The sequence below is a fragment of the Gadus morhua genome, chromosome 9 (genome assembly GCF_902167405.1).
Source record: "Gadus morhua chromosome 9, gadMor3.0, whole genome shotgun sequence".
Lineage (NCBI taxonomy): Eukaryota > Metazoa > Chordata > Actinopteri > Gadiformes > Gadidae > Gadus > Gadus morhua.
In genome coordinates this window covers 19,980,397-19,993,718 of record NC_044056.1, presented here as the reverse complement: position 1 = coordinate 19,993,718, position 13,322 = coordinate 19,980,397, and positions in this window count along the sequence as shown.

Below are 13,322 nucleotides of genomic sequence, written 5' to 3'. Positions count from 1 at the left end.
CAAGAAGTCTTAAAAGCGCATCCTCCACCATGAAAAACAAAGCAAAACGGCATTGTGTAACGCACGCCATTGTCTCATGAGTTCAGCACGCCTTCTTTGCCATTGCAGTTGTCATCACCTCTGTCTTCCTATAGTATACGCTTTCTTACAGGTAAATAGGGGTTTGACACAGGAGAACACATGCGGATTGCTTACAACAGGTAATACATTTGCATGTCAGGCCTGTGCGTCACAGATTAAACATGCTTTGTTGGGGATGATTTATGAGCCCGGTGTCACGCTGGGCGTGCGCGCGGCTGTGAGGGGCTGAGGGTCTGATGGCAGTCATGGGGGTAGCAGGTGGGGCGGTGGGTTGGCGAGTGTCAGATTTGTCTTACAGGAAGACTGATGCGTCGCTGTTCCGAGGGGGTGCCCACTGCAACACACACCTCCGTCATTAATCACGGCCGCAGCCTCTGTGTACACAACGCTTTGTCTTGTGTTCCAAGCAGACCGTCTCTGCTGTTGCTGCTGAGAGTGCCTCTGCTGCCCTCAGCCACGGCAAAAGCTCCCTCACAACAAACCCCTTTAAAATCAATCCCACTTCAACAGCCTTCCACAGCCTTCCATGCAGTCCAGGGTGATGGGATCCTCAAAGGTTCTATACAAAACCAGGGCAAGACACAACATGAGATGATTCGGGTTAATGCAGATTGGTTGCGTATCGCCTTGGGAAATGTAGAGAGAACCCAAAAAAGGAAAAGCATTCTCATGTATTATGTTTTATCTCCATTTTTTGCTTGCTCTAGTGTGTATTAGCCTTTTCTCATGTTCTAGATTCTTTAGGAAACCCCTTGGGTATACATGATGAAGGTGATTCCCTTTTCCTAGCAAGAAAGCAGTTCCGACGTGAAATATCTGTCCCTTTTTTGCAGTTAAAGCAATTGGTCTTTTTGGTTGTTTAGCTCGTTGATCAGAGTTTGAAGAAAATGCTGCCACAGCAGGCAGCTTAAAGTGTGCTAAACTAATTATAACTGACCAGGACTAAACTGCGTAAAGTAATAGTAATGTTATACACCTATACTAAAACAAATGCGCTATAATACAGTCTCTGTACTTTTTGGTCAATGGTACTCTTGTTTTCCCCCTTGTATGCATTCCTTTTTGGAATGTATACAAGCATATCATCTTTTTTTTTTTTTACAGTATTATTATGGAGCATTAATGATTTGGCATGTGTATACACAAATGTGCATACACACAAACCCACTCACACGGATACATTATTTAACTCTGTACATTAAAGATATGGCCTTAAGAATTGCATAAAATTCCAAGAAATTATTTAATGTACTCATCATGAAAACAGCCATGAATCTGTTCAATTTCACATCAAACTGCCACCATACAGCAAATGATGCAATCTACCCAGGGCATCTCATGAACAGGTAATTCTTGACTGTAACCCTAGTTGGTCAGGAAGGGAAATAACGATCTGTCAGACTAGAGTTCAGGTCCACAAAGCCATGCTTTCACTGGGGAGGGCCAGATATGTGAAGGACATAATTGCATGCACTGTTTAACATTTATTACATTCAGTACACCATTGCGGTTTGTTTATCGTAACATCCCAGGCAAACAGACTTAATGTGTGCACGGGCAAATATTTGCAGCCCTGTATCAAATTCTGCAACAAAATTAAGGATATCCCAGAAGCCAAATGGGGTCGCATGTGCAATAACAACACCGTAAGGCCAGTCACTGTTCCATCCGCACAGATCACCCTATCACAAGAGTGGCTGCAGCGTTTGTGCAAAGAGCTTTACCCCTGCAGGCTCATATATCACACTGGGCCTTATTAAGAGCTTTCACCAAATCTGGCTTTGACTAACCCCCTTAGTCAACTCTAGAAGGCCTGCAGTCTCAAGCACATCCATTTGTACATAGACACTGATTAAATGCATGAATACATTAGTAGGAAGGGTTATTTTCCATGATAGATAAGAGCGAGAGACACAGAAAGAGGAAGAGACACAGAGAAAGAGGAAGAGACACAGAGAAAGAGAGCGACACAAAGAGAGAAGGGAGAGAGAGAGGGACTGAAGATGTTTCATGGATGATCGTAATATTTGAATCGGTCTAAATAATCATCTCTGCCCGAGTCTCGTATCCCTGTGCAGGTTATCCCCCCGCGCCCCTTCTCTCACTCCTTGGCACAGAGTAGTACCACGGTTCGTATCATAGAAGCTCGGGAGAGATTTCCCCAGCCAAGAAACCTGAAATAATGTGCAGCTGCAGGGTTGAGGATTTCACGGCTTTGAGAATTCATTTAATACATTTAGTATACTGTAGTAGAGTATTTGGATCTTAGCTCGAACACTTGATACAACACAACTTAAACAGACGGAGGGAACTTCAACATGTCATTCATAGCTGTATGGCTCAGACAGGATGTATTGCCGTAATGACTGTGAGCAGCGCAGGGCTTCCTCCTCAGCCGTCTGCGCCCAACTCGCGTTCGGGGTTCAAAAGGGATGATTTGTGATACGAAACGGCAGACTGGTGGGGGTGACCCAAAAATTCCACAGCTGCAAAATGATTCATTGAAACAAAGTCATTGTTATACTGCCGTACAAGTGATGACCTATTCCAAAGGAGTTACAAGCCCTATTCCTGCCACACTGCCGGAACAGACAACTCCATTTTATTACAGCATGCTGGGAATTCCCCTCCATCGGCCATGATCTTGACCCCTTCCTCCGCCCCCCCTTTTTATTTTTGCGTCTCCATTGTATGTGTTAGGGGAAGGTTCCAGGCCAGAGGAGAGCAGAGGGGCTGGCACCAGGGCTGACAGATTGGGTCTCTCTGCCCTCCGCTGCTCTCCCCTGCACTGCGGCTCCATTGTGCTGCCCTCCCAGGCCCGGCCACGGGGCACACCTCGCCATTGTGTTCCTGGACAAAACCTGCAAACTGACACCGCGGTGGCAGGCGTCGGCCCGGCCCCACGGGACGCCCATGCAGAGTCTGCATGTGTGTGTCTGTGTGTGTGCACATGCACATGTACTGCATGTGTGCACATATACGGACGTAACCACAACCACACAAACACACACAAACACACACATAAACACATTTGTATTTTTGGAAATTTGTTTAATAAAAGATTTTGAAATGATAGCGATACATTAAAGGATATTTAAAGAGGGCAGGGTTGACTCATTTGAATTTGTAGAGCAGACTTTTAACATGTATGTGCACTTTTGTGCATACAACATGTATCCGTTTTTTCATGAAATGCCTTTACAGCATACCAACCAGCTACATATTTAAATGTGTTCAATGCTATTCAAATCATGTTCCCTGAGCTTCTGAACTGGTAACAATGTTCGTAACAATGTTTTGCATTATACGAGTTGTTGCAACGGGACATTTGGCATTCACTGATACTGGTATCAGATGTCGGTCCTGTACCAGGCAACATTATCAGAGAATATCACAACAAAAGGATCCAATACCAAGAGCCAAGTTTCACGATTCAGATATAAAGAAGAAAAGAGAAAAAAGCTTGACTTTAGTTTTGAATACACAGAGGCGTGCTGAATTGCTCTAATCTTGAATGATAAAATAAAATAAAATAAATAAATAACATAAAAAATATTATACTGTTGATTATATTACCAACCAAATCAGTCTGTGTCATTGGACGATGATTTGATCATGTGTAATTGGATGTTGGTAATTGCTATAACATAAACTTCAAATACATCAAGCGCCCAGAATTGCAAACTCTTTTTTACATATTTTTTATGTACAAATATACGTGTGTTTTTGCCCTCTAGTGGTCAGAAGATGATTAATGCATCTTTGTCAACGTATTCTATAATGGTGTTTTAATGACCCACAACAACTGCAGCATATACAGGCTATACTGCTCAGCTAAATCAGTAAAATAAGCAAGTTTTGGTTTAAGACTGAAATACGTGCATTCCTTATCACGACTATAAAGGTGGTTGTTGAAATTTAGCCTCACACACTGATGTAATAAACTGGCTTAAAGATAAGCCCCTTTTCTCTTGTACCATTTGTACTCCCGCACTAGGCCTATGGACTGTATCTAATTTACCTCCTAATTTACTTTGTCTCAACTCCCCCACTGTTTGACTAAAAAGAACAACAACACTAAAGGTAAGTGGACCGCCAACTCTCCACTTAAGAAAACAAAGAAATAAAGCTGAAATATGTCCACAGAGATCGACCCATTTGAGAAGAGAAGAAAACTAGTACAATCTCCCAGTGTCTACTTCACAGCAACAACGGGTGTGAGACATTCGTCTCACATCCACGGAGAACTGAGGTGACTTAACCCGAAGAAGTTTGTGTTGTAGACACAACGCAACATCCTGTACACACACACAAACACATACACATACACCGCCGCACGCACGCACACAACATCCTACACACATCAAAGCCATCCTCCTGCGAGCTGTGGAGGTGCACCGTTGTGTTTCGTGGAGGAATAGTCTTCTTTTTATGTAATACACAGATGATTAAAGAGTTCAACACAGCAAGCAGACTAATGACTCCGCCGGGTTGCAGAGGAACGTCAGGAGAGAGGGGATGGCAGAGCCCCGGGAGAATACGAGCTGGAATGGGGGAGCGGCTCTAAAATATACAAATGTATTCATATAACAAAAAGGCTGTTTTTTTTTTCGTGTCGTTATTGTGTGCGGGTGTGAGCGTGTGCAGGTGGCAGAGAGAATAATCATGAAAGAGCGATGGAGATGGAAAAGTGCAAGTGATAGAAAAAAGGAAGAAGAGAAGGAGAGAGTGAGAGGGAAAGAGAGAGAGAGAGAGAATGGATTCTGTTAACACAAGAGTTGAAATACAGCAGACACTCAGCAGCAACTGCCAATACAAACACAACAAAAAATTTGAAACCTGCACCTTCCGCAGAAAACAAGCAAGCCATGAGCTTCTGGTCTTTTAGCTCTTCATTGTAAGACCATCATACCATGTATAGTCTCTCTTTTCCTCCCTATACGCCAAGAAGAAATACTGTTCTTTTTGTCTCCAGTGGATAAAAGTTCGCCATTGGTTCCCTTGTGAGTAGTGACAGCATGATGTATGGTGGTGGTATCTTCTGGGCAAAGTGCAAGGATTATTGTCACTCACTATAGGGGGAAGGATTAACAACCACAACCTAGTGGCAAAGGGTAATCATAGTAGATTAAGTATGAGAAATCCTGCAGACAAGGGCTTGGTGTGCTACACTGACCTCTGATGTGGGACATGGCACCGTGCAGCTGTGGTCCAGTTGCTGTGAAAGTAGTTGTATTCAATAATTGTATTTGCACCTAAATTATAAAAATAAATTACGTGAGGATTAACATTTCTGGAAACTCGTATCAGGCGTCTGTCAAACAGAGAGCAATTTGGTGGAAAGAGCTCCCAAGTGAACTATGCGTGGTCGTTTTATTACGGCAATAATTTTGTCACGCCAGGCATCATTCAAATAGATTCCATTCCTTTTCAAACTGTGGATTTCACAATATTATAATCGTAATTTATCATTGTTGTGATGAGGGTTTGCAAAGACAAAAGAAATAAACAGATAAGGAAAATAACGAAGAAGCATTTATAATATGTGAAGACGAAAGACAAGCCATTTTAATCAAGCGACTGCGTGTTGCTGATTTCATTTGGCATAAGTTCCCAATCCAATATACGGTTGTTGTTGTTTTGTTTCCCGGGGTTTATAGTTTATCTTCGTTGTGTCCCCGCTCTCCATTGGTTTCCACGGCCTCTTTGGGAAAGCTTGAGCCCAACACAAAAAGGCAAGCATTTCAGTGGAGGGTTTTCATGGTGAGATATTCCCCTGCAATGAGGAATGCAAATCCACAGAGGAGGCATTCGTTTTCTTCTCTGTGTGAAAGCGATCCAGCAGGGGGGTGACAATATAAACAATGGCACAGATTGTTGTTTGGATGAGCAGCAGCGCGCTGTTGTCAGGATTAGCATGGTAATCTCACAGCTACAAAGTCTCATGACAGAGACACCTGATCAGCATGGCAGGATAAGTGTTCCTCTGACGTTTTAAACCGTCCCTACAAACACCCTTCGTCCTCATGTGAAATTCCCCCGCTGCTGAGATGTCCATTTCATTGTTGTCCTTATCCAGTGTTTTACACGCAGAATGCCTCATCCCCACGCTTTGAGCAGAGGAAGAGCGGGGGAAACACAACGTGAGCTGAGCAGCAGGGGAGACGAGGGGAGAGAAGGGAAGAAAGAAGAAAGACAGAATGAAAGGAAGAACAAATGAAAAATAGAAAGTAAGAGAAGAAATTGCTCGAAGAGAAAAAAAAAGAAAATAGACGGTTTGGAGAAAAAGCGGCCTTAAAGAAAAGAGGGGCAATAGAAAGACACAAAGAACAATGGACGGAAAGTAAAGAGGTTGACAGAAAGAAAGAAGGAACAGGAGGGGAAGGAAGTGCGTGTGTGTGTCCGGAGGGGCAGAAGGCATTAGGAGCTCGGCAGGAGTTCTGCTCCTCGGCGCAGCTGCGTCCCCCCGCTCCTTATATCTTAAGGTGCTGCCTCGCTCTGCCGCCTATCTCAGGCTCTGGTGTTTTGAATCAGGCGGGACCATCAATTATTGTCAACAGTGATCACAGCTGTCCACGTCGGGCCCGCTGAGGGGTCCCGGCCTGTCCTGGTGCATCAAGTCACGGCTTCCCAGCCCCTCCGATACGGACCTCAGCGGGCCCGACGTGCCACATGCCACCAGACGGGGGAGGAGAGTTCAACACATTCATAGGGATACAGTGTAAAGTAGCGAGGGCCTTCATAGAAAGTTGGAGCTCTACTGGAGTTTGACATTTTGTTTCAACGAATTCTCCATCCTGGGGAATCAAGAAAGCAATTGAGTGAATTGACCTAACGGTATATTTTGAAAACGTCCAGAGTGGCCGTGATTTCTGCTGCTCTAGCCCCAACGAAAACCCTCACCCGCGGAGACAGATTGGGGAAACTCTAACGGCACCAGCCCGGATCCCACCCACCCTGAAAGTTAGAAGCGAGGCGAGCCAAACGGGCTTCCCCACTTTCCTCCTTCCACAGAACTCATCTGGCGCCATTGGCAGGTCGCCCGGAGACACCGTGGCATGCTCTGTGTTTTTCGCGACAGCTCAGTTATTTCCCCGTGAAAACTCTCGGCAGGGGGTGGGCTCACCCACCTCTGGCAAGTCACTGCTGTCAGCGCCCATCAGCAGAGAGCAGCCCTTCCCTTTCAATTAGCCTCGTCTGTCTGAGAACAGGGCCGGCAGCAAGCCCGGCGAAGGAACAGTATGGGCTAGCAGGTGGGACGAGGAGAGAGAGAATGAGCCACGAGAAATAAGCCCCAAAACCCCAGACAGGGACTGAAATACCCTCCTCTGCTGTGTGCTTAGTCCCTCTGTACCGGAGAGGGCCCTGCCACGGCATGCCACAGTAAACACAGGCAGGCTCCATAGAAACACAGCCGTTTGGCACAGGAGCATGGGATGAGATATGGCGCCAATGAGGCAGATAATTCCCTGAATGACTGTATCTCCCCCCCATGTGCCAGTGATGAGAGTGATGAAGACTGAAGAATGGGGGAGAGAGGTGGGACTGACAGAAAGCGGAGAGGGAGGCAGTGGAAAGAAGGGAGAGGGAAATGCACAGTTAATGTAATGATACAGCATGGGAGGAGGTCTACATAGATACACACGTAGTATACATTATATAGCAATGCTGGCTGACTAATGCTGTGATTTAAATCTATGGAAACAGGTTCTGTGTGTATATATTCACACAAACACACACACACACACACACACATACACGCACACACACATACACACACACACACACACACACACACACATAGATATATACATCTAGGCTTTTAAGAGGGGCTAATGCTCGCGGCGGGCCCCTGGGAGCAAAGGGAGAGGAGGAGAGGGCCCAGTCATGGCCCCGGGTTGTTTATTACAAATGCCACATCCAGGTGGGACTAGCCGCGCTGCACCCTAGCCGGCGCTGCTGCTCTCAGTGGAAAGAGCCCGGAGGTGGCGGATGGTAAACACGGGCATCTGCAGCCGAGCGCCGGGGTCCCAGCGGGCACCGCGGGGACTCCTGATGGAGACGTGGCCAGCGGGAAAACGCTGTATCAATGTCAAATCTCTTTCCACAACCTCGCAATTAGTAAACGCGGCGCTTTCCTCAGTTCCCGCCGTGTCGGTGGCAGCCAGAACAGAATCAAAGTCCCAGCCCCAGCGCCGACAATAAAAAAAGAGGGGGAAAGAGGTTGGTGGAGTGCAGCGCAGAGCGGCTTTATGAGGGGGACCGAGCTGTGCAGTGTGCGTCTGCTTCTGTAGTGTTCTGGGGGAGCTGCAGCAGCAGCTAACGGGATGTTCTGCTGCAATGAGGGTCATGTGTTTGGAGCTGTCTCCATCAGACATCTGGGAAGTACATCCTTGGCCCCGCAGTGGCGCGGGCCTGCATGTGAGGCATCGGAGCAGCAGCAGCAGCGGGACACTGTGTTCCCAGTCGTCTGGAACCTCAGACGATTGGGATTTAAACTAAGTGAATTAAAAAAGAACGGAACGAAAAAGACGTGACGTCAGCTTAAAGTGTGGACATTTTTCTAATCGTGTCTTACGTCTTGTCTAGATCAAAGGCAAATTACTTTTGTTCTGTGTCCCGTTTCCCTATGCGTCAAGATGTTGACCAAGAAGTTGTCCAAGATGTTGAGATATGAGCTGTGTATCTTGAGCGCAGGCTTTGCTCCATATGACAGCAGGATGACTAATATGCTAATATGCTAACAACACAAGAGCACCAATAGTACACTGCGTTTGATTTCAGCAAGTATCCTTGCTGTTTAGCGTTAGGCAAGTGTTCCTGCAAACCTCTGTGAACGTCTGTATTGAACCAATCAATGCGACTGTTTTCTCAGAAAACTTCACTTACAGCATGCAGTCCGTCCATGAGTGGCTTTTCCTTCACATCCTTGTATTCAGAGTCAGTGATGTGCACACATGAGCACAATGTGTGACATTGCAAGATAATCACAAGAGTCTATCATCATCTGATATGTAAAATATGTGTTGCATTATTTTGCAGACAAGAGGCAAGCGGCAGAAGGGAATTGGGACACGGGGGCTATGGGAACACGTTCAAGATGCATATTAATAGACCCTGGCATGCTTTAGTCAGGGTAAACGGGGAAAAACGCTGCACAGCAATTTTCAGCAGTTAATTTAAGTTTTATGTGGAAGAACCGCATTAAACAACCTATTATCCAACATGGGATATTTTAGGAGTTTGAAATATCTGTCCGAGGGTACCTAATGCAACTCACAAAAAGACCCATTCACTGTATTTTATTTACTATAGTTTAAACTAACTAGCGTTTAAACCTTACTCTGATGTGAAAGCGGAATGATCGGTAAGATCATACATTTCATTGACCAAATAGAATATAACAAAAGGCAGTCTCATAAAAACTGCGATTCCATCTCTCTCTCTCCAGGTCCATATGCTGAGTGATGGCTCTCTCCCCCTTTGATCCTCCGCCATTAGAAAACAAATCACAGTTTGTTTAAAGTTTAAAATCATTATTCATCAAACATACCGATATGATGGTGATAAGGTTAGACTTTCAGCGCTTAACACGAACAAAAACAGTGAAGATCATGAATATGGATGAGGGCAAACACTATTAACATGTTGATATGACTTCATCGCAGAAACATCAACACAGGAGTAAGTAGTAACATTGTGCATCTGTTTTGCAGGTTTCCCCATGAAATGATGTTTACAAACCCAAACCCATTGTTCGTAGGTATGTTAACACATTCAACTACCTCAAGAACTCAAGACCAAGGTTGCAGGGGACATTTTTCATCCCAAGAACAAACAGAGTTGCATGCCCTTTAAGTTCTGAGGGAAACGTGAGGAGAACCTTTAAGAACATAGACGCGAACGGGGAGAAGCTATGGGGAAGGATGTCCCACCACCAGCTGACGGTGGAGGGTTCGAGCCGAGGAACCTTTGGTCGAGCTCTGTTGTCAGACGAGACAAACTGCGGCTCCTGGGAGTGGCCCAGATCTGACAGTGTTCTCCCCTCCATCAGTCACATCGTCTGACTCAGTGAAGGAGCCTGCGCCCTGCTGGAGGTCAGCCGAACCAGGAGACACAAGCTGTTCTTCTCCAGGTGCTCATTAATGCACTTGTCCTTGATACCTCGGCGTACAACAACGCAAAGACAAACACGGGCCCTCCGTGTTCTAATTACACACACATACGCACACAAAGACACACACACACACACACACATACACAGACACAGACACAGAGACACACACACACACACACACACACACACACACAGGCGCACGCCGACACCAACACGTGCAAGGATATGCATCATGCATTTCTACTGAGAGACTTGTAAATGTCAAACAATGGCAGGCGGCCCATTACTTCCCCATACTACGACTGCTGCTGCTAGTGCAGCTACTGGGCTGGTTTTGGAGGTGCCTCTCTGACACCGATAGTGGCTTTTGTTGTTGTGGAGAGAGACAGAGAGAGAGAGACAGACAGACAGACAGACAGACAGACAGACAGACAGACAGAGAGAGACAGAGAGAGAGAGGGAGAGTGAGGGAGAGAGAGAGAGAGAGAGAGAGAGAGAGAGAGAGAGAGAGAGAGAGAGAGAGAGAGAGAGAGAGAGCAGCGACAGAGAAAGAGACAGAGAGAGAGAGGGTGGGAGACAAAGAGAGAGAGAGGGGGGGGTGTGAGGGAGAGAGAGAGGGTAGGCGAGAGGTGAGAAAGAGAGAGAGAGAGAGAGAGAGAGAGAGAGTGAGAGAGAATGAGAGAGATAGAGGGGGAGTGAGGGAGACAGAGGGGGGACGAGAGAGGGAGAGAAAGAGAGAGAGAGAGAGAGAGAGAGAGAGAGGGAGAGATGCAAAGATGGGGGAAGTCTTTGAAGTGGAGGACTTCAGGGACAGCTGAAAGCGGCGCCTGGCGATGGAGAAGAGCAGGACTGCGGAAGGAATTCATCAAGCCTCCTTAGCAATTAACATATGGGCCTCATTAGCATATGAAACCAATCTGCCATGATTCCCTTCCCCGCCATACCCCCGTCCCATCCCTCTACATTATCAGCCATAACGCTGAAGAATGGTGAACACCAATGATCCCAGCGTCGCCTTTGTAACTTCCTCTCTCAGAGCCGCTTGAATAACTACCATACCTCCGACGGTCCTTTTTTCCATTATGCAGTTTAAGCCAGGCAGTTAATTATCCAGGAGCAGGGAAGGCCAGGGCTGGTTGCAGGCTGAGATAACGATATGCTTTACTGGGCACAGAATGAAGAAGGCCAGCCCATAGGGAGCCCTGCTGATGTCAGGCAATCTTTCAACCCCCAAAAAAAGACAACGGCCCAGGCAATTAGATGCACCAGTGCTACCAGGGATGACTGCTGTTATTGAGGGTGGCGGCTAGCTCCTCTAATGGGGGTATTTAGGGCAATTATGATAAAGATGTCAGCACGACCTCCCTGAGACCGCCGCTCTTGCGTGCGGCGATACATCGAAGTGCAAAGACCACAGAGCGGGAATAAAGAGTGAGTAAAGATTTGGCTGCTCCCGTGTGGAGGACACTTCACCTCACACAGGGGGGAGTGGGCCTTTCAGGGGGCAGGGCCAGGACAATTTAATGACGGGAAATTGTTCTTGGAATAGGAAAAGAAGAGAAGACATGATTATTGTTCAACCTCTGAGGAAGATATTTATTAAGTGCAAATTAAATTAAACTGTCATTTACACTGGAAATAATTATCTACATGTCATGTTCCCTTTATGGCACTACCTTGATCTCCTGATGGTAGATTATGTTATTATGATAAATAGACGTGGCATGTTACATATTATTACATTACATTACATGTTAAATTAGCCTAGCTGCAAACCCAAAAAAAAATGCTTTGCAAGCCAGAAAGAAAATTTTGAGCAATGTAATTAAATTTGCAATGCAATTTATTTCCAACAATATTGCTCCGCCATATGCAATCACTGAAGGAGCCAAAGGTACCTGACCCCTGACCTAGCAGAAATGCATCACGGTTGTTTTTTTTATAGGGCTTCCTGAATAGCACCGTGAGACCGTGATGGAGGTGAATAAAGCACGGCGGAGCACAGCCCAGGCAGAATGCAGCGTGATTCAGCGCATCTGGCCTGGGGAGAGCAGCGCGCGGAGGGCTGTTATTATTTAATTGACGCGGGGAGGCTGACCATCTGTGATGTTATGCTGCCCGGCAGAACTGCCTTTCATGTGGCTACTGTCGAAAGCGGCGGCGCCCGGCCTTTCTAATGGGCTCCGTCCAGCTCTGCCTCCGCCATCCCCTCTACAGGGTGGACCCCCAACTCCCCTCTCAAGGTAACCACCAGGGGACGAGTCACGAGCGGCCACTTTATCGGTCTTTATGCATAATATATATATGCATACAGATATAAATTGTGTATATATATATATATATATATATATATATATATATATATATATATATATATATATATATATATATATATATATATATATATATATATATAGCATATGCCATGCACATTTCTGACATGATACTCAACACACACTGGGTTTTAACTTATTGTTTTGTTTGGAGTTGGTTCATTGGAGGAGGAGGAGGAGGAGGAGGAGGAGGAGGAGGAGGAGGAGGAGGAGGAGGAGGAGGAGGAGGAGGAGGAGGAGGAGGAGGAGGAGGAGGAGGAAGAAGAAGAAGAAGAAGAAGAAGAAGAAGAAGAAGAAGAAGAAGAAGAAGAAGAAGAAGAAGAAGAAGAAGAAGAAGAAGAAGAAGAAGAAGAAGAAGAAGAAGAAGAAGAAGAAGAAGAAGAAGAAGAAGAAGAAGAAGAAGAAGAAGAAGAAGAAGAAGAAGAAGAAGAAGAAGAAGAAGAAGAAGAAGAAGAAGCAGCAGTAGTAGAAGCACCAACTCACCTCATGGATGCTCCTCCCCATGTACCTAATGTACTGCAGGAACACAGGGAATCGAGAGGAACTCAATGCATCGTTTCCGTTGGATACCTGCCCACAAGCGCTTGTGTGCATGGATTTACTTGAACTGTATGATAGGATAATCCCACTGGTTTACACTCAACAGAGAGTGCTTTCCAATAATGACTTTTCAAAGAGTAAGTATATATATATATGTATATATATATTATGATTATCTTGAAATTGGAAGATTCAATACATTACTGTATATATATATATATATATATATATATATATATATATATATATAT